Genomic DNA, 27,257 nt, shown 5'->3' on the forward strand with positions numbered 1-27,257 from the left:
CCCCCAGCAGTGCGGGGCACCTGCCAGCAGGCCCCCACTCATGTCCCCTTGCACACCCACCCCCCGGAAGTGTGGGGTACCTGCCAGCAGGCCCCCACTCATGTCCCCTTGCACACCCACCCCCCAGCAGTGCGGGGCACCTGCCAGCAGGCCCCCACTCATGTCCCCCTGCACCCCCAACCCCCAGCAGTGCGGGGCACCTGCCAGCAGGCCCCCACTCATGTCCCCTTGCACCCCCACCAGCCAGCAGTGCAGGGCACCTGCCAGCAGGCCCCCAATCATGTCCCACTCATGTCCCCCTGCACCCCCACCCCCCAGCAGGGCAGGGCACCTGCCAGCAGGCCCCCACTCATGTCCCACTCATGTCCCCCTGCACTCCCACCCTCCAGTAGTGCGGGGCACCTGCCAGCAGGCCCCCACTCATGTCCCCCTGCACCCCCACCCCCAGCAGTGCAGGGCACCTGCCAGCAGGCCCCCACTCATGTCCCACTCATGTCCCACTCATGTCCCCCTGCACCCACACCCCCCAGCAGTGCAGGGCACCTGCCAGCAAGCCCCCACTCATGTCCCACTCATGTCCCCCTGCACCCCCACCCCCCGCAGTGCGGGGCACCTGCCAGCAGGCCCCCACTCATGTCCCCTTGCACCCCTCCCCCCAGCAGTGCGGGGCTCCTGCCAGCAGGCCCACACTCATGTCCCCCTGCACCCCCACCCCCCAGCAGTGCAGGGCACCTGCCAGCAGGCCCCCACTCATGTCCCACTCATGTCCCCCTGCACCCCCACCCCCCACCAGTGCGGGGCACCTGCCAACAGACCCCCTCTCATGTCCCCTTGTACCCCCACCCCCCAGCAGTGCGGGGTACCTGCCAGCAGACCCCCACTCATGTCCCATTGCACCCCCACCCCCCAGCAGTGCGGGGCACCTTCCAGCAGGCCCCCACTCATGTCCCCTTGCACACCCACCCCCAGAAGTGTGGGGTACCTGCCAGCAGGCCCCCACTCATGTCCCCTTGCACACCCACCCCCCAGCAGTGCGGGGCACCTGCCAGCAGGCCCCCACTCATGTCCCCCTGCACCCCCACCCCCCAGCAGTGCGGGGCACCTGCCAGCAGGCCCCCACTCATGTCCCCTTGTACCCCCACCAGCCAGCAGTGCAGGGCACCTGCCAGCAGGCCCCCAATCATGTCCCACTCATGTCCCCCTGCACCCCCACCCCCCAGCAGGGCAGGGCACCTGCCATTAGGCCCCCACTCATGTCCCACTCATGTCCCCCTGCACTCCCACCCTCCAGTAGTGCGGGGCACCTGCCAGCAGGCCCCCACTCATGTCCCCCTGCACCCCCGCCCCCAGCAGTGCAGGGCACCTGCCAGCAGGCCCCCACTCATGTCCCACTCATGTCCCCCTGCACCCACACCCCCCAGCAGTGCAGGGCACCTGCCAGCAAGCCCCCACTCATGTCCCACTCATGTCCCCCTGCACACCCACCCCCCGCAGTGCGGGGCACCTGCCAGAAGGCCCCCACTCATGTCCCCTTGCACCCCTCCCCCCAGCAGTGCGGGGCACCTGCCAGCAGGCCCACACTCATGTCCCCCTGCACCCCCACCCCTCAGCAGTGCGGGGCACCTGCCAGCAGGCCCCCACTCATGTCCCCTTGCACCCCCACCAGCCAGCAGTGCAGGGCACCTGCCAGCAGGCCCCCAATCATGTCCCACTCATGTCCCCCTGCACCCCCACCCCCCAGCAGGGCAGGGCACCTGCCAGCAGGCCCCCACTCATGTCCCACTCATGTCCCCCTGCACTCCCACCCTCCAGTAGTGCGGGGCACCTGCCAGCAGGCCCCCACTCATGTCCCCCTGCACCCCCGCCCCCAGCAGTGCAGGGCACCTGCCAGCAGGCCCCCACTCATGTCCCACTCATGTCCCCCTGCACCCACACCCCCCAGCAGTGCAGGGCACCTGCCAGCAAGCCCCCACTCATGTCCCACTCATGTCCCCCTGCACCCCCACCCCCCGCAGTGCGGGGCACCTGCCAGCAGGCCCCCACTCATGTCCCCTTGCACCCCTCCCCCCAGCAGTGCGGGGCACCTGCCAGCAGGCCCACACTCATGTCCCCATGCACCCCCACCCCCCAGCAGTGAAATGGCGATCTCACGACACAAATCAAAAGTCAACTATGTACATCAACACATGTCCGCCACATGAAGGCAGGTGGTAGCGTCCCTGCGCATTTAAAAAATGTGTGCTAACAAAAAGCCGTATATACAGCTCCGATGAATGTCCCATACTGTGGCCCTCTAGGACAAATGACGTGCAAAGGGGTACGCAACAAACACGGACACCCGCTGTGTCAAAAATAGCGTGTATTTCGGGAACTCACATGCGATTGGGCCTGGGCGAGCGGGGTACGTGTACTTCCAGGGCTCACGGGAAGTTTCACATGCGATTGGGCCTGGGCGAGCAGGGTGCGTGTATTACTGTGGTGGGCGTGGAAGTACAGGAGGGAAATGCACGGAACGCCCACACGCAAAAAAAGACGCGCTAATCCGGAAACACGTACACAAGCAGGAAGCAGGCGTACGTCGACCCGCGGAGCATAAAAGTGCGTGCAAACAACAAACAAGCTCAGACGCCAGGATGAATATACCATTCCTAGCAGCAGTGGCCGTGGGATACCGCAGGAGGAGGAGGAGGATAGCCAGGGCCAGAATTTTTACACCCAGAACCAGCCTTTTTGGGATGCCTGATGACCACGTGTATGGGAGGTACAGGTTTCCACCTCACATAATACTCAACCTGGTCAGTGAGTGGGAGGATGACCTCACACCACCCACCCTCTGCTCCCAAGCACTCAGCCCCCTCGTGAAGGTCCTTAATGTACTGCACTTCTTGGCCACTGGATCATTTCAGCGGACAAGTGCCATAGTGGTGGGGGTGTCACAGGCCACGCAGTCATGCTGCCTACACCAGGTCTTGGCCATCATGACAGCATGCCCATCAGTCCGCAGGCACATATACCTGCCCAGAACACCTGCAGAAAGGCAGGCTGTCGTCCAGGATTTTTACGGGGTGGCACACTTCCCAAAAGTGCTAGGTGCCATTGACTGCACCCATGTGGCTCTACGTCCCCCCAGGGCATCTGAGCACATCTACAGAAACCGCAAGCACTGGCATTCTATCAACGTCCAGGTAGTATGTGATGCCAAGGGAATCATCACCTCAGTATATGCCAACTATCCAGGGTCCACCCACGACAGTTTCATTTACAGAATGTCAACCCTAAACCGGGACCTAGAAGCTGGTCGTCATGGCGATACATGGCTGATTGGTGAGTATAAATGCCACTGCACATGCATGCATGTCAGATACTGAGTAATGCCACAACCCCACTAATGATACCCATCACCACCTCCCCAGGGGACAGTGCCTACCCTCTGAGCACCCACATGATGACACCAATTTAGAACCCCACCACGCCACCCGAGGTAAGATACAACACAGCCCATATTCCAACCCGGGGCATAGTGGAGCGCACATTCGGAGTGCTCAAGTCATGCTTTCGCTCCCTTGACCGTTCTGGCGGGCAGCTGTTATACGCTCCCCCAGTAGTGTGCAGGATCATAGTGGCAGCATGTGTCCTGCACAACGTTGCAACACGCAGGGGCCTGCCGGTGGACATGGTGGTGCCCCCACATCCCCAACCACATGCACGCCCGCTGCGCATAGGAGGGGAAAGGGCACGGGATGAGGCAGCCCGTACACAGCTGGTGGCTAATTACTTCACCTAAAATCACACCCCTGTGGAGTGCACACAGCCCTGGCATATACCAGCTGACTATCAATGATGATGAGTCAACTGACAGTCAACTGTCACAGCCATAGCAGCCTGAGATTGTTCACCTTGTAGTGTTCCATTGTGTGCATCCCTACCTACACAAACACCACCAATGCTGTGTCATCAAAAGACACACTTCTATGCTGCTAAAATCATTACCCCCTTGCAAGATACAACATGACAACAGTGCCATGTCACCCAACACCTCCCCAGCACTGCCCCCCAACACACCATGGCATGTCATGCTATGTGAGAGCAAACAAAGGAATCCCCAAAACATGACACAAGTGTCACAAAGTACAGTGTCCAGATTGGAAAATGGCCACACACAATATGCTCCCATTAATGTAGAACTGAGAACACACATGTCCAAAGACTTACCACAATACAATGCAGCTAGCCACCCAAAACATAGCATTCACATGACAGTACTAAGTTAAAGGATAAGTAGACTTACAACCTGGTGATGCTAGCACATCGACCACTTCCAACTGTACAGTGTTGGTGCCACGCAAATCTGGAAGTGCACTGCTTACAACATGAACTCCATCTCCAAAGTAGACGGCCTTATGAAGACATGTGGAATGAACCTGCAAATTAGGAGGGAGACATGGATGCACAAGCACACATCAATACACCATGCAGTGTACAATACTACAACAATATGCACTAGGAATGTATACACAGTATTGACTACAGACTGCCCACACATGTCATGGGAGTCCAACGTCACTGTGTAAGTTACTGTCACTTGGGCACACCGTTTGCAAGCCCATGGTAACAGGAAGCAGGAGGGGTGTGTGTCTCACGAACCCAAGCATCCAACCCAAACTCAGGACAAGCCTGCATGGGCCCAGCCGGAATACAGTGGATGCCCACGGGAGCCACACAAGGCAACACACTGTAACAAAAACTCACAAATCAAAAAACAAAATCCAAAAATCAAAAATGGCCATGTGGGGGCCAAGAGGGGTGGGGGAGGCCACCCAGGAGGTCGGAGGACAAGGTGCACACCAACAGCCACCTGTGTGGATGTTGCGAAAAAAAAACACCTCCATGGGCTCATGGCCTGCACGGCTACGCTATCGTGAGAGATTCAGAATCGCTGTGGTCGCTCTCATCACCCTGTGCTGCTGCCGCCACAGGTGGTGGTGGTGCTATGGGAGGCAGCCCACGCAAAGCCCTAGTCTGGTCCTCCATGGCAGCCAGCATGCGGGTGTGGAAGGTCTCGTTCTGGAGGATTATGGTGCGGAGATCCCCATGCACCACCTGAAGTGATGCCCGGACCTCCTCCCGAGTTGCCTGCATCTCTGCTGAGAGCGTACGTGTGACCCGCTCCAGCAGCTGTTCTGTCCTCGTGACAGTGGAAGCCTCAACCTCCACAAGAGTCTGCCTGAGGTGACGGACTTCTACCCTCAGGGCTTCCCTCTGGCCCTGGGACTCTAAAGAAATGGCTTCCCGCAGAGTGTCCAGGGCCGCCCGTCTGTCCCTGTTGGACGCCAACATGTCCTCCCTGATTGATTGGCAAATGGAATCTGTTGCCTGCTGCAGTTGCTCCATCTGCCTCTCTGGGGGGACAATGGAAGTGGCCACCCTCTCCATAGCTTGAGCCATCATCTCAGATGCTGCTGCCTGTTGGTTTGCCATACCGTATATGGATTTCTCCCATGCGGTATTGCCTGGTGTCGTACGGCCATCGCATTGGCGGGCACCACACCTGTCTGGGGCAAGGCGAACTGTGCCTTGCTGTGTCGGCACTGCCTGAGGCTGCAGGAATGCATTCCCCCTCTGATCTGCTGGCCCAGGAACAGGATCAGATGTTGCAGAGTTTGGCCCTGCATCCGTAACCACCAAAGGCAGACCTACCAACACTGACATCCCCATAGTGGGCTGTACCCCTGGTGCAGGTGGGTCGGACAGAACAGAATCCCTCCCAGAAACACCTACCTGTGAAGCCACATAGGTCTCATCATCCGAATCAACACCCGAAAAGAGGTCTGGGGAGGTGCACCCAGAGACACCCCTGGAGAGAATGGTCTGCAGCAAGAGTGGGTTCTCACCCACCACCACACCCTGTCCCCCACTGGTGCCCTGTCGTGCCTGAGATCCCTCCTGGGTCTGCACCATCTCCTCACCCTCAACAGAATCAAGTGCGTCATCCCCTGCAGAACTATGAAAGACAAAAAATGGAAACAGGCATTAGCACCATGACACACAATTAGGCCTCACAAGGTACAGAACCAGTACTTGATTGACACATGTCCCACATGACTATAACCCTCCCATGCATGCACTGTCACTGAGTTTGAAGGGGAGGAAAATGCCAGACACTGATGACACCAAGATAGAAGAGCAACACATAAGCTGCATGCTGGCTAGCAGAGCCATCACACATTGGCCTGTGAGTGGCATGTCCAATCCACATACATGACACATGCCATCACACAGATGGCATGTACCATAGGCATGTCACATATCGTTTGACAATAGGGCTGAGAAATGCGTAGTGAAAGTGGGGGGATCAAAACAATCAGCCTGAATGAACAATGAGAAATACGGAACAATGTTGTTGCAAGATGCCACTTCCAGGGCAACTGGCGTGATATTGCACAAAAAGTCTACTGTGGGCAGAAGGGATACTGTTATACCCAAATCGAGGGACGCAGAATGTTTTGGATGAAGCACATGGGTGACCCAAACCACTCAGGCACACACACCCTCACCTGGCACTCAATCAGAACCCCTCACACACACAACATACACATGGATCACACACACATGCATGTGCACTCACCGGACAATGCCTCGTAATCTGGCAGATCTCCCACACCTTGGATCTGTTCCACTGTGACGTAGGTCCCAGCAACAGACTCATGTACAGTGAGTTCAATGTCCTCTTGTGGAGACCCACCTCCAGTCACCAGAGTAGCGGCATGACTTGAGGCCAGCTTTTTCTTTGCCCTGCGCTTAAGGTCATTCCAGAGCTTGTAGCACTCACCAGCTGTGTGCCTCACTGATCAAAGGGCACTTATGATGTCTGCGACGGTCTGCCAGTGTGCCTGACGTCGGGCAGGTGTGGTCTTGCACCCTGAAGTGATCAACATTTCGCTGTTGTGTGCGGACACATACTGCACAAGTGCATCACGTTCGGCATCATTGAAGCTAGGCTTCCTTTGCGTGCTGGTCTGCGTAGCCGTGTCTGGGGTATCAGCCTGTAGTGGACGAGCACTCTTCCTCTTTGTTTTGGAAGGTAGTGGGGATCCTGAGTGGCCTGCGCCGCTCTGGCCACTAGGGGCAGGAGCACCTGTGGACTGGGTAGTTGGAGTGTGGGAATGCACACTGAGCATGGGACTTGGTGCAGGCATTGGCTGAAGTGTTACGTAGTCAGGGGGAACGTTAGCAAGATGGACTGGGACCAACACTACCCTGGCTGGGAGAGTCAGAGCTGGGGTGGATGGAGCTGCAGCTGCCCCTGCAGCCTCCCCACCCTGCCTACTCGGGGCAGCAGATGACATAGCTGCCCCTGATCCACGTGGCCTGGTGACACCAACTTGCAATGCCACACGTGGCCTAGACTTGGCGACCAGGAAGTCAGCCTGGGAGTCACCCTCTGCCAGGTCAGGTGCCACAATGGGCCGGTCCAACAAGGGCTGATCAGAGATGGTGTCAGCCACGTTTCCCTCAACTATGGGGGGGGGCATTGGTGTCCCTGACTGGTCCTCCACACATGGCGGGCTAGGGGTACCCTGCAAATCCCGGCCACGTCCCCTACCGCGCCCACCACGGCCAGCTCTTGAGGCTCGGCCACCTTTGCCACCCTTACCGCTTGATCGCCTCCCAACCATGGCACTGATGTTGTTGTGCGTATGGGAATTGCAGCAAACTATTGTCCTGGGCAATTGGGTGTCAAAGGGGTAGGGTACTAGATGGAATTCGTACCCGAGTGCTCTAGCAAGGCTGTATGTGACCCCTGGGGAAAGATGACGGGTCACGCAACGCACAGGCACCCCAAAAACAGAATATAACGTGCATGCAACCCCTCGTAGACCACGTGCATGGAAAAATGAACCCGCACTATGCTGTGGCACCCAGAAACACAAAAATGAACGTACGCGTGTTACACGCAGCCTACAATGACCTCTGAAGCGGTACGCGACACACGGGGCAAGCACAGTTGGTAAATTAGTGCGCAACTCACGGTCTGCCTGGAAAATGAGCGTGAAAAATACGCGCGTGTGCGCGTTGGAAACACCCCCGCCAAAAGAAGAATTGTACACTGTCTGAGGAGACAGGACAAAAGAAGAAGTGAACGCCGTTTGAGGAAACAGGCCCAACAGAAAATCAGAAAAAAGCTGTCAGAGGTAACAGGGAGTATGAACTAGAAACGCTGTGAAGTAAATCGCGTGTGAACCGTCAAGAAGTACAGAATTCACCCACTCGCTCTCCACGAAAAGTACGTACAAGGAAATGACGTCCTACACGTGCCTTTTGAACCGGCCCACATGTCCAACGTCACTTCCGCGTATACGCGCTATGGCCCTAACCTCCATTTACACGAGCTGACACTCGGACGTGCAGTTCTTGGACGTGTAACATGCACCCGTGTTCATGGAAAGGCCTGCGCGCGCACGTCACAGACGCGCTTACGCCCTAAGGGCCTTTGGTCCAATGAAATCGCGTACGCGTGCTGACGCGCTTACGCGCTAACGGCCTTTCCTCGAAAACACGCTGACGTGCTAGATTTTCACGTGCCAAATCACTCCGTATCAAGCTGGCCATGTGTTCACACACGGAAGACCACGCTCCTGCCCACAAGGCCGAATTACTGCCCCCCAGAGCCCCGAGCATGCTCCCACCTGCCATCTGCTGCTGCCTGATTGCCTGCTGCCCACATGCCCTGCCATTTGCTGCCTGCATGTCGGCCCGGGGTGCTGTTGCTGTGACCACCCCTGCTGGAACAGAAGACTCCCGACTGCTATTCCATCGCTCTGCAGCCCAGCCCCAGGACCCAGTTGCCCACCCACACCTGCCTCTGGGGTTGCCATGTTGGGCACTACACCATCTGGCACCACTTGCATCCCCCAGCAAGGGAGGCAGAGGGCCACCATCTTCACTGCCACCCAAGTTGGTGTCCTGGTGGAGCAAGTCCTGGGGCAGTATGATGCCCTCTTCAGAAGGTCGGCCGCTGACAAGGAAGGACGGACTCGGATCTGGACGGACATCGTGACTGCCATCAAGGCGGAGGGGGTGGCAGTCCGCGACTTCCAACATGTCAAGAAGCGCTGGGAGGACTTCAGGTCCAGGACCCTCAACAAGGCCCGGCGCCTCTTGAAGGCAGCGGATGCTAAGGTGCACCAGGGTCACCTGTCGGAACATCAGATGAGGGTCCTGGAATGCATACGCCCAGCGCTCCACGTCCAGGTCCTTGAGAGGCAGACCCGTCTGGAGTCGAGCGGTAAGTGTACATGCATACTGATTTGAAGCTGTGCGTGTGGTGGTGTGCCAGTAGTGTGCAGGTTGTACATGTGGTTTTGTAGGGCCATGTATGGATGTGTATGTACAGGGCTGTGAGGCTGACACATGCAAGTCCTTTCATGTGTGAGACACATGGATGGTGTATGTGTGGGTAAGCATGCAGGCCAAATGCAGATGTGTGAGCACACATGTTTGGATTACTGTGTATGTAAGTTGGCATGGTTGTGGTGTCACACATGGATGTTGGTTCCAGCTGCATGTATCTGCACCATGTACATGTGCATGTGTGTGTATTTGACATGGGTGCAACAGTGATGCAACATGGATGCATGTGAGACTGATATGTAGAAGACTGATTGCCAGATGTGACATGGATGCCCATCCCATCACTGCGACAGTTGGCGGAGGTGTACACATGCATGTAATTGTGGTGGCGTGTGTGCATGTCTAGTGCACTCCCTGTGCTTCATGTGATGTCTGGCTCACCTTTGGCTGCTCATGCTGTTTGTATGTGTATGGATGGTGCTGGCTGTTGCAATATGGCTGTGGAATAGCTCATGTGTGTGAGTTGCAATGACATGTGTGTTGGGGATTGTGATGCCATGTCTGAAGTTTGACAATGCCACTCATGTACAACTGTCATGTGTGTATGAGTCCATTGTACAGTGCCCTGATGCCTGTCTTCTATCTCTCCCTGTCTGCAGCGTCAACTGATGAAGAGGGAGGAGAAGGTGCTGTGGAGCACAGCGGCAGGGATCGCACCGCCAGCCGGAGATGCAAGGCCCGGCTCCCCTCCCAGGTTATCATCTCGTCGGGGAGTGAGGAGTCCGGTGCCGCGTCCCAGGTCGCAGCTGCCGAGGGGAAGTCCAAGAGGCGGAGGTTGGAGTTGGACTCCTCGGCAGCCGAAGGGGCAGCTGAGACCCCACAGGGCCCAACAGAGGAAGATGGCACGGAGTCATCCAGGTTGGTGGGGGGTTTGGTGGAGGAGGAGGCCGTGCAAGGGACAGAGACGGGGTCTGGAGGTGGGGATTCCACTGGTGCTAGTGGTGCAGTGCAGGTGCAGGGACAGGAGGCAGCACAGGCCGCCGCGGAGGTACCTGTGTGTAATCCTATCCCCGATCCTGTCACTGCATCATCTTGCACCAGCAGGGATACCTACGTCCAGACCCGTTCTCAGGGAGGGGATTGGCTTACACCAACTGGCCTTCCTCTCTCTGCGGATGTGGCTATCCGGCACCGGGTTGAGCCTGTCCTGGGTGAGGTGGCGTTGCGTCAATGTGCCATGCGAGCTGACCTGCAGTCTTTTCATGAGGAGACTGCACGTCTTCTCGCATGGCTCGTTGACTGCGTTGAGCCACTGGGACAGCTCACCATGGCCGGATTCCTTCGTTTTGTGGACCTTGTTCCGACCCCCTCCTCAACTGAACCCCCTATGTGCCAATCGTCCTCCGTGCCATCTTCCCACCCATGTGTCACCTGTGTGCCCTGTGGAGCTGCCTCTGACCCTGCAGCCAGACTGGTGGAGGACACATCCCTGCCACAGTCGGGAGTCGGACGCCCAGCAGGGGTGGGCACCTCAACAACTGCACCCCAGCTGGAGGAGGATGTGCAGGCAGCAGGAGCCAGGGCACAGGCAGCGGCACAGCAGCAACAAGGTGGGAGCCATGATGTCTCGGGGCCTTAATCATCGGAGGGGCAGGCATCGGCCGGAGGGCAGGAGGACCCTGGACGGGAAGTGTCTTCCGTGTGGCAGCGGTTGGGCCATGCGATAGATGCAAAGCGGCTGCAGGTGGAAGAGGCACGGCTCACTATGGTCAGGGTGGAGAACTCTATGCGTAGGGCCCTAAGGCGGGTTGAGTGCCTCGAGGCCATTCACAGGGACCTGGAGTTCCAGATGTCATCGTCCCTGCAAACCCTCGGGTCCATGGAAGAGGACCGCCTCCGGGACATCGAGCAGGAGTTCGATGATGCCCTGGCCGGGAAAATCAACATGTGAGCCGTTGGACTTGCCCGCTGCCCTTGTAAATAATTCGATAGTGTTAGGTTTCCTTTAGTTTTTTCTTTATTTTGGTTGCGCTCGGACAATGCACCACCTTTCTGTATATAGTTTTTCATTAGGTAGTATTTTTGATAGGTTTAATTTCTTCGGTTGGGATCATGGACCCTGGATTGTTCTTCTGTATATAGTTCACTATTGGATTGATCTTTTCTATTATTTTATTTCCCCATGGAGCAATGGTTTTCCCTTGGATTTCATTTATTGAACTGTGACTTTGGACACCTTCCCTTTGGATTATGATTAGTTGTTTTTCATTATTTTACGGACATGCAGCTTTTCGTTTTTCATTTCCTTTGTCGTTTGTTTGTTTTTTATTCAATTCATGTTGCTTTTAATACATTTTTTTGTTCATACTTTGATGTGTGGTATTATCTCATTGGTTTCATGCGTGTCATGATATGGGTTTTGACATTCACTTGCACCCATTGTGTGTGTGTGACGGACATGTGTTCATTTACATACTTGCCATTGGGGTTGTATCATGAAGTTGGCATTTCTATGTGGGTGGATGCAACACTTGGGTGGGTCTTTGGCATGTGGAGGCTGGCCATTAGGGCCAGGGATCTAGATTGTGATGACGTGTTGGCTGGGGGACATGAGTGGGGGCCTGCTGGCAGGTGCCCCACAATACTGGGGGGTGGGGGTGCAAGGGGACATGAGTGGGACATGAGTGGGGGCCTGCTGGCAGGTGCCCCACAATGCTGAGGGGTGGGGGTGCAAGGGGACATGAGTGGGAAATGAGTGGGGGCCTGCTGGCAGGTGCCCCACAATGTTGGGGGGTGGGGGTGCAAGGGGACATGAGTGGGGGCCTGCTGGCAGGTGCCCCACACTGCTGGGGGTGGGGGTGCAAGGGGACATGAGTGGGACATGAGTGGGGGCCTGCTGGCAGGTGCCCCACAATGCTGGGGGTTGGGGTGCAAGGGGACATGAGTGGGGGCCTGCTGGCAAGTGCCCCACAATGCTGGGGGGTGGGGGTGCAAGGGGACATGAGTGGGACATGAGTGGGGGCCTAGTGGCAGGTGCCCCACACTGCTGGGGGGTGGGGGTGTAACGGGACATGAGTGGGACATGAGTAGGGGCCTGCTGGCAGGTGCCCCACAATGCTGCGGGGTGGGGATGCAAGGGGACATGAGTGGGACATGAGTGGGGGCCTGCTGGCAGGTACAACACGACGCTGGGGGGTGGGGGTGCAAGGGGACATGAGTGGGACATGAGTGGGGGCCTGCTGGCAGGTGCCCCACAATGCTGGGGGGTGGGGGTGCAAGGGGACATGAGTGGGGGCCTGCTGGCAGGTGCCCCACACTGCTGGGGGGTGGGGGTGCAAGGGGACATGAGTGGGCCATGAGTGGGGCCTGCTGGCAGGTGCCCCACACTGCTGGGGGGTGGGGGTGCAAGGGGACATGAGTGGGGGCCTGCTGGCAGGTGCCCCACAATGCTGGGGGGTGGGGGTGCAAGGGGACATGAGTGGGACATGAGTGGGGGCCTTCTGGCAGGCGCCCCACACTGCTGGGGGGTGGGTGTGCAAGGGGACATGAGTGGGACATGAGTGGGAGCCTGCTGGCAGGTGCCCCACAATGCTGGGGGGTGGGGGTGCAAGGGGACATGAGTGGGACATGAGTGGGGGCCTGCTGGCAGGTGCCCCACAATGCTGGGGGGTGGGGGCGCAGGGGGACATGAGTTGTTGATCAGTGGTGCAAGCGGACAGGTGGCTTGTGTTAGGCAGAAACCTGTGCAGTTCCCTCTGGGACCACTGCAAAAAGTTTAAGACTACAGGAGTTAGCGGTAAACCCAATTGGTAGCAGTCTGCACCACCCAGATTTACCTGGTAGCTGTGGCTGAGCAGTCAGACTTCTCTCAAGATGAGTTAGGCACTATTTAGAGTATACAAAATAGGGCAATTTACACAGTAGGACAAGCAGACACTGATCAGAGCTTGGGTGTAAAGATATATAATTATTTATTTAAAAACACATCTATGAAAAACACACTGGCACTAATATGGCAAACAACTTCAATCACAGTTACTATAAGTATATATCAATCCCATAACGATATTTCGACAAGTCTAGGTTCAACGGCACCACTTATTTGCAGACAGAGGTGAATGCTTTAACCTAGATGGCACTCTAATATTCGTTAGAAAGGGAGAGAAAAAGGCAGGGTATGAAACCAACTCAGTACCGACACTTTTACGAAGCAAATGCAAGGCAAGCAAGGCAGGGTCTACTGTAGATCACAAAGTTCAGAGGCCAGGCCCACTCGGAGAGAGGCAAGGCGGTATGTCCCAAAAGTATCACAGTGGAAATGCACTTCAAGTCTTTGTAGCAAAATGTCACAGAAAGGTTGGACCAGTTTTAGAACAAAGGTTAAGAAGGTCTAGAGGCGACCCAGTGGAAAGGTAAGGATTTAAGACACCTCACGCTAACCGTTTCAAGGGAAGCCAGGCGGACACAGTACCTTGGAAGTGAAGAGACAGCTCCGGCGGGGGCAGTTGTTCCTGGTGGTGGATGCAAGTCGGGGCTTTGCCAGAAGAAGAGATGATCTCGTTGTAGAGGAAAGGTGAAGATCGTTGCACCACCAGGGAAGAGACCAGCCACGGAGTGTTCCGTCACAAGGCACCACCTTTTGGTCACGGTACAGTGGTTAGTGGCTATCCGGTTGCCGGGGTGCTCAGCACAGGCAATTCGACCACTAGACGTCCTGGAAGCGAAGAAAAAGCAAGGGACTGGTTGTTCCCACCAGTCAGGGGAAGAAGACTCTCCAGCAGGGAGATCTCCTCTGTCGTTGGGAAGTGGTGAGTCGGTTCAGCAGGGCTCCACCGGAGGTGTCTTCGTTGCAGGTCGGCTCAGCTTTACCCTCGTCGGATTCTTAGGTCCTGTGGCGACTTCTGAAGTTCCAGTCCCAAAAGCCCTGCTTTTATGCAGAAAACCCCCATTCATTCAGCCTAGCTGTCAATCAAACATGCTAAGTGGTGAGCGGGGCGGCTCACCACTTGGGCCAATCACACTAGAGTGCGACTTGAGTTGGCAAGGCAACTCAGTCCAGGGGGCCTAAACCCCCTCCCACACCCCATGTGGTACCCAGACAGAATGGCACCACTCTGGAGGGCTTCTGTGCAGAAGCCCGCCAAAAGTGGAACAAAGGGCTCAACCTTGGGTTTGGAGTTACAGAGGCGAACACATACGCCATTTTAAAAACCGAGTTCTCGCAGAAAATACCAACTGGTGGATCTATTTAAAACAAATAAACCGTCGGTATGTTAGAGACTAATGTGAAAAAGTATTAGCCTCGAACAATGGGAAGAATCCCATAGGAATATATTCGAGGTCGAATATAAAAAGTAGTATCCACTGCCACCAGCCAAAACGACGAGGGGGGACGGGACAGTGCCCCCTCGAACAACAGACCCAGGGGTAATCAAATTACCCCTACCAGTACATCCACAATAGGGTTTGTACTGGTTCTGTTAGTAAATTTAGGTCTAGTAAAGCCAATGGTGACTTTACATGCCCTGGGAGACAGTAGTCAGTCCCAGGGTATGGAGTCTATGGTGGGGGTCACCTAGGACACCCCAGTGTTACGGCACGGAGCTTGCTGTGTAACACATATAGCAAAACACATGAGACCCTATGGAGTAAAAGACCCCATAGCCCATAGAACACATTAACATTCAAAGAAATACCACAAATCATGCCCAAGAGTGGAAGGTAAAGAGTCTCACTCTTGGCAGGATGAAACAAACAAACTCCAGAAATCCAGCAATGCTGCTGGGGGACTCACTAGGTTAGGAAATTCAGCCTAAACAGAGAATTCTCCCTAATACTCACCCCGCCAGACTAAGGGACAGGAGGATTTAATCCACTCCTGGTCTTGAGTGAACTCAACCATGTTAGCCTTTTGATCATGCCAGTGCTTGACCAATGCTTGTCCAGCTTTCAAATTATCACTTGCTTCTGCCATCATGTGTGACATTCTCCTCCAGAGACCTATCACGTTGTCAGTCACTCTGACTGGCTTGGGGGAAGGAGCACTCTCCAACCCCTCTTCGATCAGGGCCAATGGACCTCTGACGGGATGACCATAGAGAAGCTCAAAGGGAGAATAACCTACTCCCTCCTGAGGGACTTCTCTATAAGCAAAGAGAAGGCATGGCAGTAGAAGATCCCACTTTCGTTTAAGGGGGTCCTCTAAAGCACCTATCATGCTCTTCATGGTTCGATTGAACCTTTCAACCAACCCATTGGTTTGTGGGCGGTAAACTGTTGAGAACGTGTAAGTAACTCCACAGGTTTTCCACATGGCTTTCATGTAGTGGGACATAAAGTTTGACCCTCTGTCAGAGATTACTTCCTTAGGAAACCCGACCCTGGTAAAAATATCAAGGAGGGCCTTAGCCACAGCCGGAGCTATAACAGTCCTCATAGGAATGGCCACAGGATACCTAGTAGCATGGTCTATTACAACAAGTATAAACCTGTTGCCTGAGGAGGTTGGAGGATCAAGGGGACCAACAATGTCAATCCCTACTCTCTCAAATGGGACTCCCACAACGGGGAGAGGCACTAAAGGTGCCACATTCTTGGGGCCAACCTTACCAGAGGTCTGGCAGGTGTGGCAGCTCCTGCAGTATTTTTCTACTTTGGCCCCCATCTTCGGCCAATAAAAGTAGAGAGAGAGCCTTTCCTTAGTCTTCTTGAAACTCAAGTGACCAGCCAAAGGAATCTAGTGGGCTAACTGCAAGAACTGTTGTCTGTTCTCTTGGGGTACTACGAGTTGTTTGTAGTCTCCAGGTTCAGACTCTGTCGGTTCACTGTAGAAGAGGCCATCTTCCCAGTGCAACCTGTATTTCCCAGGCTCTTGCCCTTCAGCCTGAGCTTCTGCCTGGTGGCGAAGACCTTCCAGAGTTGGACATTCTCTCTGTCCCTTACTGAAGTCTGCCCTGTTGGGTCCACCTTCTGCCAGTAAAGACTGCAGCTCATGATGGTCAACAGGATCCAGATCTCCAATGAGTTCCTGGCCTTCCATTAGCTCTTCCTCAGAGTCTAATTCTACCACACAGGGTTGTACCACCCTCTCAGCCTCAGCTGGAGGGGTAGTTACTGGTGTGACTTTGGACAACCGTGGGGAAGTCCTTGTTGGCTGCACTGAAGTGCTGGCTGCTGGTTTCTGTTTAGATGTTTTAGGTTTCCCTTTCGCTTCTGATTTCTTTGAGACAGCAGCTGACAAATCCAGTGGAGCAGGAGTGATATACTTCTTCATCATCTCCTCGGGAGTACCTCTCATGGTTCTATCCCTTGCAGGTCTGGTTAGCTCCTGTGACCATTTACTAGGAGGTCTGGGGGTATGAGACACAACTCCAAGAGTTTTTAAATCGTTACCCAGCAGAACGCGTCCTGGTACCTCACTTTGTATGCTGACTGGTATCTTCACAGTCATGTCGTTACACTGGATGAGAACTGGTAATTGGGGAAGCATCTGCACAGGCCCTCCAGCTAACTTGGTGAGGCGTTTGGGTGCCTTAGCAACATCCTCAGCCTGAAAAAAGATTTATCCACCACAGTTATGCTGGCCCCAGTGTCCCTAATGGCAGGAGTCTCCTGACCATTCACCTGGACACTGTCCTTATAATACTCTTTAGTATTATCTGGGATAGAATTATAGACATCTAAATTCTGTTGTTCCCACAAACCCAGAGACACTAAAGAAACACTGGCTGAGACTCCAATGGGTTCATCAGCCAGCAGTAGAAAGTTTCCACTTGCCATTTGGACTTCTTCCTCTGGAGCGAAGGCTAAGGAGACAAGCTGGACCCCTGAAGGTTTACCCTTGCATCTGGGATCTCCTTTCAGATGGTCAGTAGAGCCACAAACAAAGCATTTACCAAATGCTTTCTGGAATGGTGGCTTGTTCTGGCCTCCCTCTGGTTTGGCACCAGACGGTACACTATTCTGCTGTGGTTTTCCTTGTGGCTTACCCTTATGGTTTTGTTTGGGGCCCTCTTTGGAATTTGAGTTATTAGAATTCTCTTTTGAGTCTTTTTTGGCTGTTTTCCCTCATCCTTTTTCTGAGTTGCCCCAGAATCCTTATGAGTAGCCCTGTTGGCAACCCACAAGTCAGCAGCCTTAGCTAGCTTCCTGGAATCCAATTCCTTTGAATCAGCCAAGTGCTGTCTGAGCTCAGGAGAACAGGCATCATAAATAGACTCCAACATGAAAAGATTCTTCATACCCTCATAAGTGTTCACCTTGTAACCCTTAATCCATCCCTCTAAGTTTTTCAACCCTTCACTCACCCAGGTAGCCCAAGGGGTACCATCATGCTTTTTGAGGGATCTAACCTCTTAAGATACTTGGAAGGGGTCTTCCCAAATCTAGCTATCAGAGCTAGTTTCACACTTTCATACTCTTTCCTATCCTCCTCCCCCAACTCCATTACCACATCAGTTGCAACAGGGGGGAGCCTAGAGAACAACCAGGTAAGTAGCTCATTACCTGTGATGTTCTGGAGCCCATGATTGTACTCAAACAAACTCAGCCAATCCAACACATCCAACTTTGGTTCATACATACCAATTAATTCCTTAGGCATCCGGTGTCTTTTGGGACTCGAACTTCTAGAGGAGCCAAAGACAGAAGCAGTTTCAACAGACAACTTTTTCATTTCTAACTCATGCTTGAGCTCCATTTCTCTGAGCCTAAGAATTTGTTGCATTTCTTGGTGTTTCTGTTCAGTTTGAGCAGTAATCCTTCTGAATTCCAAGTCTATTTTCATTTTTTCTAGTTCAAGGACTTGAGGACTTAGTGTGGGACCTGCTATTGGCCCAGTAGGTACAGCTGGTAAGGCAGACAGAGGGGTAGGGGAGACAGTTTCATTAGCTTCTCCTTCCTCTTCAGCCTCTTCATCACTATCATCAGAACTTTGATTTAGATCAACATCATTACTGTCATCTACATTTGCTGGAGAAGTTGGTTCCTCTGAACCAGTACCAAGACTTTGGTTTTCCAGCAATCTTGCTATTAGTTCTATTTTCTTGCCTCTTACAGAAAGATTCTCTTGCCTACAGAGAGCTCTCAAATTCTCAGTATTTTTACCTGACAAGGACTCTTGACTGTAAACTTCCATAGTAGACATGTTTTTTGAAAGTTGCTTTTTAGTGCTAAGCTTTGTGGTTAGTTATCCTAAAGTGTTGAAAAGCACTCTAAACTGTATACTCGATACAAATCCCACCGCTGTACACCAGTGTTAGGCAGAAACCTGTGCAGTTCCCTCTGGGACCACTGCAAAAAGTGTAAGACTACAGGAGTTAGCGGTAAACCCAATTGGTAGCAGTCTGCACCACCCAGATTTACCTGGTAGCTGTGGCTGAGCAGTCAGACTTCTCTCAAGATGAGTTAGGCAGTATTTAGAGTATACAAAATATGGCAATTTACACAGTAGGACAAGCAGACACTGATCAGAGCTTGGGTGTAAAGATATATAAATATTTATTTAAAAACACATCTATGAAAAACACACTGGCACTAATATGGCAAACAACTTCAATCACAGTTACTATAAGTATATATCAATCCCATAACGATATTTCGACAAGTCTAGGTTCAACGGCACCACTTATTTGCAGACAGAGGTGAATGCTTTAACCTAGATGGCACTCTAATATTCGTTAGAAAGGGAGAGAAAAAGGCAGGGTATGAAACCAACTCAGTACCAACACTTTTACGAAGCAAATGCAAGGCAAGCAAGGCAGGGTCTACTGTAGATCACAAAGTTCAGAGGCCAGGCCCACTCGGAGAGAGGCAAGGTGGTATGTCCCAAAAGTATCACAGTGGAAATGCACTTCAAGTCTTTGTAGCAAAATGTCACAGAAAGGTTGGACCAGTTTTAGAACAAAAGTTAAGAAGGTCTGGAGGCGACCCAGTGGAAAGGTAAGGATTTAAGACACCTCCTGTAACCGTTTCAAGGGAAGCCAGGCGGACACAGTACCTTGGAAGTGAAGAGACAGCTCCTGCGGGGGCAGTTGTTCCTGGTGGTGGATGCAAGTCGGGCTTTGCCAGAAGAAGAGATGATCTCGTTGTAGAGGAAAGTTGAAGATCGTAGCACCACCAGGGAAGAGACCAGCCGCGGAGTGCTCCGTCACAAGGCACCACCTTTTGGTCGCGGTACAGTGGTTAGTGGCTATCCGGTTGCCGGGGTGCTCAGCACGGGCAATTCGACCACTAGACGTCCTGGAAGCGAAGAAAAAGCAAGGGACTGGTTGTTCCCACCAGTCAGGGGAAGGAGACTCTCCAGCAGGGAGATCTCCTCTGTCGTTGGGAAGTGGTGAGTCGGTTCAGCAGGGCTCCACCGGAGGTGTCGTCGTTGCAGGTCGGCTCAGCTTTACCCTCGTCGGATTCTTAGGTCCTGTGGCGACTTCTGAAGTTCCAGTCCCAAAAGCCCTGCTTTTATGCAGAAAACCCCCATTCATTCAGCCTAGCTGTCAATCAAACATGCTAAGTGGTGAGCGGGGCGGCTCACCACTTGGGCCAATCACACTAGAGTGCGTCTTGAGTTGGCAAGGCAACTCAGTCCAGGGGGCCTAAACCCCCTCCCACACCCCCTGTGGTACCCAGACAGAATGGCACCACTCTGGAGGGCTTCTGTGCAGAAGTCCGGCAAAAGTGGAACAAAGGGCTCAACCTTGGGTTTGGAGTTACAGAGGCAAACACATACGCCATTTTAAAAACCGAGTTCTGGCAGAAAATACCAACCGATGGATCTATTTAAAACAAATAAACTGGCGGTATGTTAGAGATTAATGTGAAAAAGTATCAGTCTCGAACAATGGGAAGAATCCCATAGGAATATATTCGAGGTCGAATATAAAAAGTAGTATCCACTGCCACCAGCCAAAACTCGACGAGGGGGGACGGGACAGTGCCCCCTCGAACAACAGACCCAGGGGTAATCGAATTACCCCTACCAGTACATCCACAATAGGATGGTTTGTACTGGTTCTGTTAGTAAATTTAGGTCTAGTAAAGCCAATGGTGACTTTACATGCCCCGGGAGACCGTAGTCAGTCCCAGGGTATGGAGTCTATGGTGGGGGTCCCCTAGGACACCCCAGTGTTATGGCATGGAGGTTGCTGTGTAACACACATAGCAAAACACATGAGACCCTATGGAGTAAAAGACACGATAGCCCATAGAACACATTAACATTCAAAGAAATTCCACAAATCATGTCCAAGAGTGGAAGGAAAAGAGTCTGACTCTTGGCAGGATGAAAAAAACAAATTCCAGAAATCCAGCAAAGCTGCTGGGGGACTCACTAGGTTAGGAAATTCAGCCTAAACAGAGAATTATCCCTAACAGCTTGTCTGGGGTGCATGGCCATGGTGGATGGGCTGCCTGCGGGACAGGACCAGGGGTGCGTGGTAGTCCCCTGTGGTGTGGTCTGCCTGCAGGGGCCGTGGAGGGTGTAGAGGGAACACCTTGGAGGACCCACACTGCCAATTCACGTGTAGGACTCCCCATGCACCCCCGAAAATTCACGTACCCCTCTCTGACAGCTAAATCGCATGTATAACTTACCAAGAACCCCTGAAATACATTTACCCCACTCACACAGGGCCTATCGCGGGTGAAACTTCCCGCGAACACCAGTAATGCACGTACCCCACTCGCACATGGCCTATCGTGGGTGAAACTTCACACGAACCCCTGAAATACACGTACCCCACTCGCACATGGCCTATCGCGTGTGAAACTTCACACGACCACAGGAATATTGGGGTTCCTGGGGTTTGCGTGAAGTTTCACCCGCGATTTCAGCAGGGTACGTGTATTACGTTGTTCGCGTGAAGTTACACAAGCGAAAGGGCCCTGGTCGAGGGAGTACGTGAATTTCAGGGGTGCGCGGCAGGTTTGACACGCGAAAGGGCAACGCCCGTGCACAATACATCACAGATGCGCCTACGCGCTAAGGGCCTTTGGCCCAATGATATTGCGTACGTGTGCTGACGCGCTTACGCGCTAAGGGCCTTTTCTCGAATTACACGCTGACGTGCAAGAATTTCCCGTGCCAAATCACTCCGTATCAAGCTGGCCACGCGTACATACACGGAAGACCAGGCTCCTGCCCAGAAGGCCGAATTACTGCCCCCCAGAGCCCCGAGCACGATCCCACCAGCCATCTGCTGCTGCCTGTCTGCCTGCTGCCCACGTGCCCTGCTATTTGGTGCCTGCACGTCAGCCATCTGCAGGGGTCCAGTTGCTGTGTCCACCCCTGCTGGAACAGAAGACTCCCGACTGGGATTCCATCGCTCCACAGCCCAGCCCCAGGACCCAGTTGCCCACCCTCTCCTGCCTCTGGGGTTGCCATGTCAGGCACTACACCATCTGGCACCACTGGCAACCCCCAGCCAGAGAGGCAGAGGGCCACCAGCTTCACTGCCACCGAAGTTGGAGTCCTGGTGGAGCATGTCCTGGGGCATTATGATGCCCTCTTCGGAACATCACGCGCCAACAAGGAAGGACGGGAGAGGATCTGGGACGACGTAGTGGTTGCCATCAACGCGGAGGGGGTGGCAACCCGCGACATCAAGCACGTCAAGAAGCGCTGGGAGGACTTCAGGTCCAGGACCCTCCACAAGGCCCGGCGCCTCGCGGAGGGTGGCCGGGCACGCCTGAGTGCCATCCAGATGAGGGTCCAGGACCACGTAGGCCCAGTGCTCCACGCCCAGATCCTTCAGAGGCAGACCCGTCTGGAGTTGAGCGGTAAGTGGCCAAGCATTGCTGTGTGAGACAGTGCATATTGCAGTGTGCTGGTAGTATGATGCTTGCCTGTATGTGTGACATAGGCCATGTATGGATATGTGTGTGTGCAGGGACATCATGGGCATGCATGTGAGACCAGTTATGTGTGAGCCACATGGTTGGTGCATGTGTTTTAAAGCAACATGGGAAGCTCTATGTGGAATGCACACATGAATGCATGGTTGTCTCTGTTCCTAGACATGGAGGGGGGGTGAGGAATGGGTGCTGATGTCATGTACATGTATAGTGCACATGTGTGTGTGTGTGCCTGAGAAGTGTGTGTGTGAGTTTGAAACGCCATGGATGCATGTGACTTTGAAGGCAACATCTTGGTTTACAGGGGCCCTTCTACATGGATGTTGATGTTGATTGCAGGCGCACGGACTGTTTCTGCATGTGTGTTGCGTGCATTCACCCATGTGTTGTGGAATGACAGGATGGAAGTGACATTTGACAGTGCCACTCATGTGTTATTGCTTCCTGTCTAGGGTATTTTGTACTGTACCCTGATGCTTGTGTTCTATGTCTCCCTCTACGCAGCTTCAAGTGAAGAAGAGGGAGGAGACAGCGCTGTGGAGCCAAGCAGCGGGGATGCCTCCACTGGGCGGCGACGCAAGGCCCAGCCACCCTCCCAGGAATTACCATCATCCGGGAGCGAGGGGGCTGGTGCTGCGTCTGCCTCAACGGCTGTGGCGGAAGGGCTGGGTGAGCCCCCACAGGGACTTCCAATGGTGGAAGACGGTGTGGAGACATCCAGGTTGGTTGTCTCCACAGAGGAGGAGGAGGCCGCTACTGAGCCGCACATGGGGCCTGGTGGGGGTAGTACCACTGGTGCAAGTGGTGCAGTCCAGGGCCAGGGTCAGGAGGCAGCACAGGTCATCGCGGAGGGGCCTGTGCATGTCGCTGTCCTTGACCCTGTGACTTCACCATCATGCACCAGCTGGGAAGCCCCGTCCCAGGCCCGTCCGCAGGTAAGGGAGAGTGCCATATCACCTGCCTCTCCACTACCTGCAGACGAGGGGTCCCGCGACCGTATGGGATCCGTCCTGGTGGGTGTCGCGTTGCGCACGCGTGTCATTCGTGATGACGTGCGTTCTTCCTGGGCGGAGAACGCACGCCATCACGAAGAGCAGCGTCGTGATGTGGCACTGCTGGGAGGGGCCCTGGTCGGAGGGTTCCTACATGTGACGCGCACTCTGGCGGACCTCTCCTCCTCTGTGGAGGCTATGGGCCGGTCGTTCTCCACATCATCTTCCTACCCAGATTCCACCAGGGCCCCCTGTGGACCTGGCCGGACCAACACAGCCAGCTTGGTGGACCTCACATCCCTGCCACAGTCGGGAGTCAGCGGTCCAGCAGGGGTGGACACCACAACTGGAGACCAGCAGATGGAGGATGTGCAGGCACCATCGGAAAGGGCACATAGACAGCAGCAGCAGGAGCGGGCTGTAGGTGGGAGCAATGATGGCTCGGGGCCATCAACATCGGAGGGGCAGGCATCGGCGGAGGGCAGGAGGACCCTGGATGGGAAGTGTCTTCCGTGTGGCAGCGGTTGGGCCATGCGATAGATGTGGAGCGGCAGCGGGCGGAAGAGGCATGGCTCATGATGGTCAGGGCGGAGAACTCCATGCGTAGGGCCCTGAGGCAGGCCGAGTGCCTCGAGGCCATTCGCAGGGACCTGGAGTTCCAGATGTCATCGTCCCTGCGAACCCTCGGGCCATGGAAGAGGACCACCTCCGGGACATCGAGCAGGAGTTCGATGATGCCCTGGCCCGGAACATCAACATGTGAGCCGTTGGACTTGCCCGCTGCCCTTGTAAATAGTTATTTAGTTAGTATTAGGTTTCCTTTGTTTTTTTCTTTATTTTGGACCTTTTGGACAATGGACCACATTTTTGTATATAGTTTTTTTTAATTAGGTAGGAGTTTTTGATAGGTTTCAATTCTTCAGTTGGGATCATGGACCCTGGATTGTTCATCTGTGTATAGTTGACTGTTGGATTCTACTTTTTTGTTTGGATTTCCCCATGGAGCAATGATTTTCATCATTTTTTTTCCCTTGGATTTCATTTTTTGAACTGTGACTTTGGACACCTTTCCTTTGGATAATGATTTGTTGTTTTTCATTATTTTACAAACATGCAGCTTTTCTTTTTAAATTTCCTTTGTTGTTTGTTTGATTTTAATTCCATTCATGTTGCTTTCAATACATTTTTTTCTTCAAACTTCGATCTGTGGTATTATCTCATTGGTTTCATGCATGTCATGATATGGGTTTTGAGATTCACTTGCACCCATTGTGTGTGTGTGAGGGACATGTCTTCATTTACATACTTGCCATTGGGGTTGTGTCATGTAATTGCTATTTCTATGTGGGTGGGTGCAATACTTGGGACGGTCTTTGGCATGTGGAGGCTGGCCATAAGGGCCAGGGATCTAGATTGTGATGACGTGTTGGCTGGGGGACATGTGTCAGGGCCTGCTGGCAGGTGACCTGCACTGCTGGGGGGTGGGGGTGCTGGGGGACATGAGTGGGGGCCTGCTGGCAGGTGCCCCACACTGCTGGGGGGTGGGTGTGCAAGGGGACATGAGTGGGGGCCTGCTGGCAGGTGCCGCACACTGCTGGGTGGTGGGGGTGCAGAGGGACATGAGTGGGGCATGAGTGGGGGCCTGCTGGCAGGTGCCCTGCACTGCTGGGGGGTGGGGGTGCAAGGGGACATGAGTGGGGGCCTGCTGGCAGGTGTCCCGCACTGCCGGGGGGTGAGGGTGCAGGGGGACATGAGTGGGGGCCTGCTGGCAGGTGTCCCGCACTGCTGGGGGGTGGGGGTGCAGGGGGACATGAGTGGGGCATGAGTGGGGGCCTGCTGGCAGGTGCTCCTCAGTGCTTTTGGTGCAAGGGGACATGAGTGGGGGCCTGTTGGCAGGTGCCCCACACTGCTGGGGGGTGGGTGTGCAAGGAACATGAGTGGGGGCCTGCTGGCAGGTGCCCTGCACTGCTGGGGGGTGGTGCTGCAAGGGGACATGAGTGGTACATGAGTGGGGCCTGCTGGCAGGTGCCCTGCACTGCTGGGTGTGGGTGTGCAAGGGGACATGAGTGGGGGCCTGCTGGCAGGTGCCCTGCACTGCTGGGGGGTGGGGGTGCAAGGGGACATGGGTGGGACATGAGTGGGGGCCTGCTGGCAGGTGCCCCACACTGCTGGGGGGTGGGGCTGCTGGGGGAGATGAGTGTGTGCCTGCTGAACTGTTGAACTTCCCCGCACCCCAGAAATACAGGTACCCTGCTGAAATAGCGTGTGTAACTTCCCGCGCTCCCCTGTAATACACGTGCCCTGCTGAAATCATGTGTCAAACTTCCCCGCACCCCAGAAATGCACGTACCCTGCTGACATTGCGTGTGTAACTTCCCACGCACACCAGTGAGACACCTACCCTGATGAAATTGCGTGTGAAAGTTCCCTGCACCCCAGAAATACACGTACCCTGCTGAAATCGCGTGTGTAACTTCCCGCGCACCCCAGCAATACAGGTACCCTTCTGAAATTGCGTGTAAAAGTTCCCCGCAACCTAGTAATACACGTACCCTGCTGGAATCACGTGTGGAACTTCCCGTGCACCCCTGTAATACACGACCCTGCTGTAATCACATATTGAACTTCCCCGCACCCCAGAAATACACATACCCTGCTGAAATCGCGTGTGGAACTTCCCGCGCACCCCAGTAATACACGTTCCCCGCTCGCCGTTTGCTGTTTAGCAGCCCTGTATACTGGTCCAGGGTTAGCGCAGCCCTTTGCGATGAATTGTGAATTTTGATGGCTTTTCCTTTCGCGAGGGCGTTCTTGGGGGCGTAACTGGCGCAGCTGCAGGGTTGCTGCACCACTCTGCGCCACGGCTGGTTTTGGAGGCTGAAATCCATGAATACGATGTGCGCGGATATCGATTTTAGTGCACGCGGCTTGGGCAGACATTCGCACGCGCACACTGTGCGCCAGCCGCGGGCGCCACTTTTGTGCGAAATACTATGAATTACCCTGACAGTTTTGGGTACTTTGTGGGAGGCCTGGTAGCTTTTTACAGATTGTATTTTCATTCACCTCAATCTGAGAGCAGCTGTAATTGCCCCAGATCTCACTCTCATGCAGCAGGAGAGTGCATCATGTAGTCCTGTAAACACTCATGTGTCAGGCAACCGAGCACCATGCATGTGGTGAATTCTGAGGAGACCCCCTAGCCTGGCTGCAGCTTTCATAATGATCCTTTTCATGTGCTTTGTCCATTTCCCATTTTTTGCAAGAGTTAAGCGCAGGTAGCAATAATGTGCACCTGCTTTAATAATCATAAGAAAGGATATCTCAAGCACTCCTATTTAGGTTTTATTCATGTTCAACTTTAAATCATGGGCACTAAAGTATTCCACTGTATAGGTGAGTCCTCGTTGCAGTCATCCAGCGGTCATGTCTAAAGATGCTGAATCATCAGCATAAGAAAGACCCACCCTCCCCCAAAATGAATACTATGTAATGATGGAGGATTAACCTTTATGCCTGCATTAGAGGGATCAAAATCTGAAAGAAATAATATGAACAACAGCTGGGCTAATGTGCAACCTTGCTTCACCCCTTTATTTGTAAGAACATTTCCTGCAGTGCTATCAGAACTCGTGGTTCGAACAGCTGCATGTTTGCCAGCATAACAACGTTGAATTAAAATCAGAAGCCTCTGAGGCATCTTTAGTGCAGCTAGCTTTCCCTACAACCAATTACTATGGATAGAGTCAAAAGCTTTCTCTAATTGAACAGCACTTATCAATTAACACATTGAGGAGTAAACAGTGGTCCAACGTAAACGAAAATGTCCTGAATCCTGCTTGTAGAGGCTTCATTAAATTCAATGAAACCGTCCAATCTTCTACTCTAGTCAAGCAACATTAGTAAAAACATTACTAGATATGAAATTGGGTGGTGACATTGAGGATCACAGATAAAACCTTTTTTTAAAAAAAAGTAAACAGGTACTATTAGACTCCTGGATCAAGAGCAAGGCAAGGCAGAACCCCTGAATGACTAATTGAATTAAAAAGATTATAGCTCTTTGGA

The sequence above is a fragment of the Ambystoma mexicanum genome, chromosome 7q (genome assembly GCF_040938575.1).
Source record: "Ambystoma mexicanum isolate Mex_15411 chromosome 7q, UKY_AmexF1_1, whole genome shotgun sequence".
NCBI lineage: Eukaryota > Metazoa > Chordata > Amphibia > Caudata > Ambystomatidae > Ambystoma > Ambystoma mexicanum.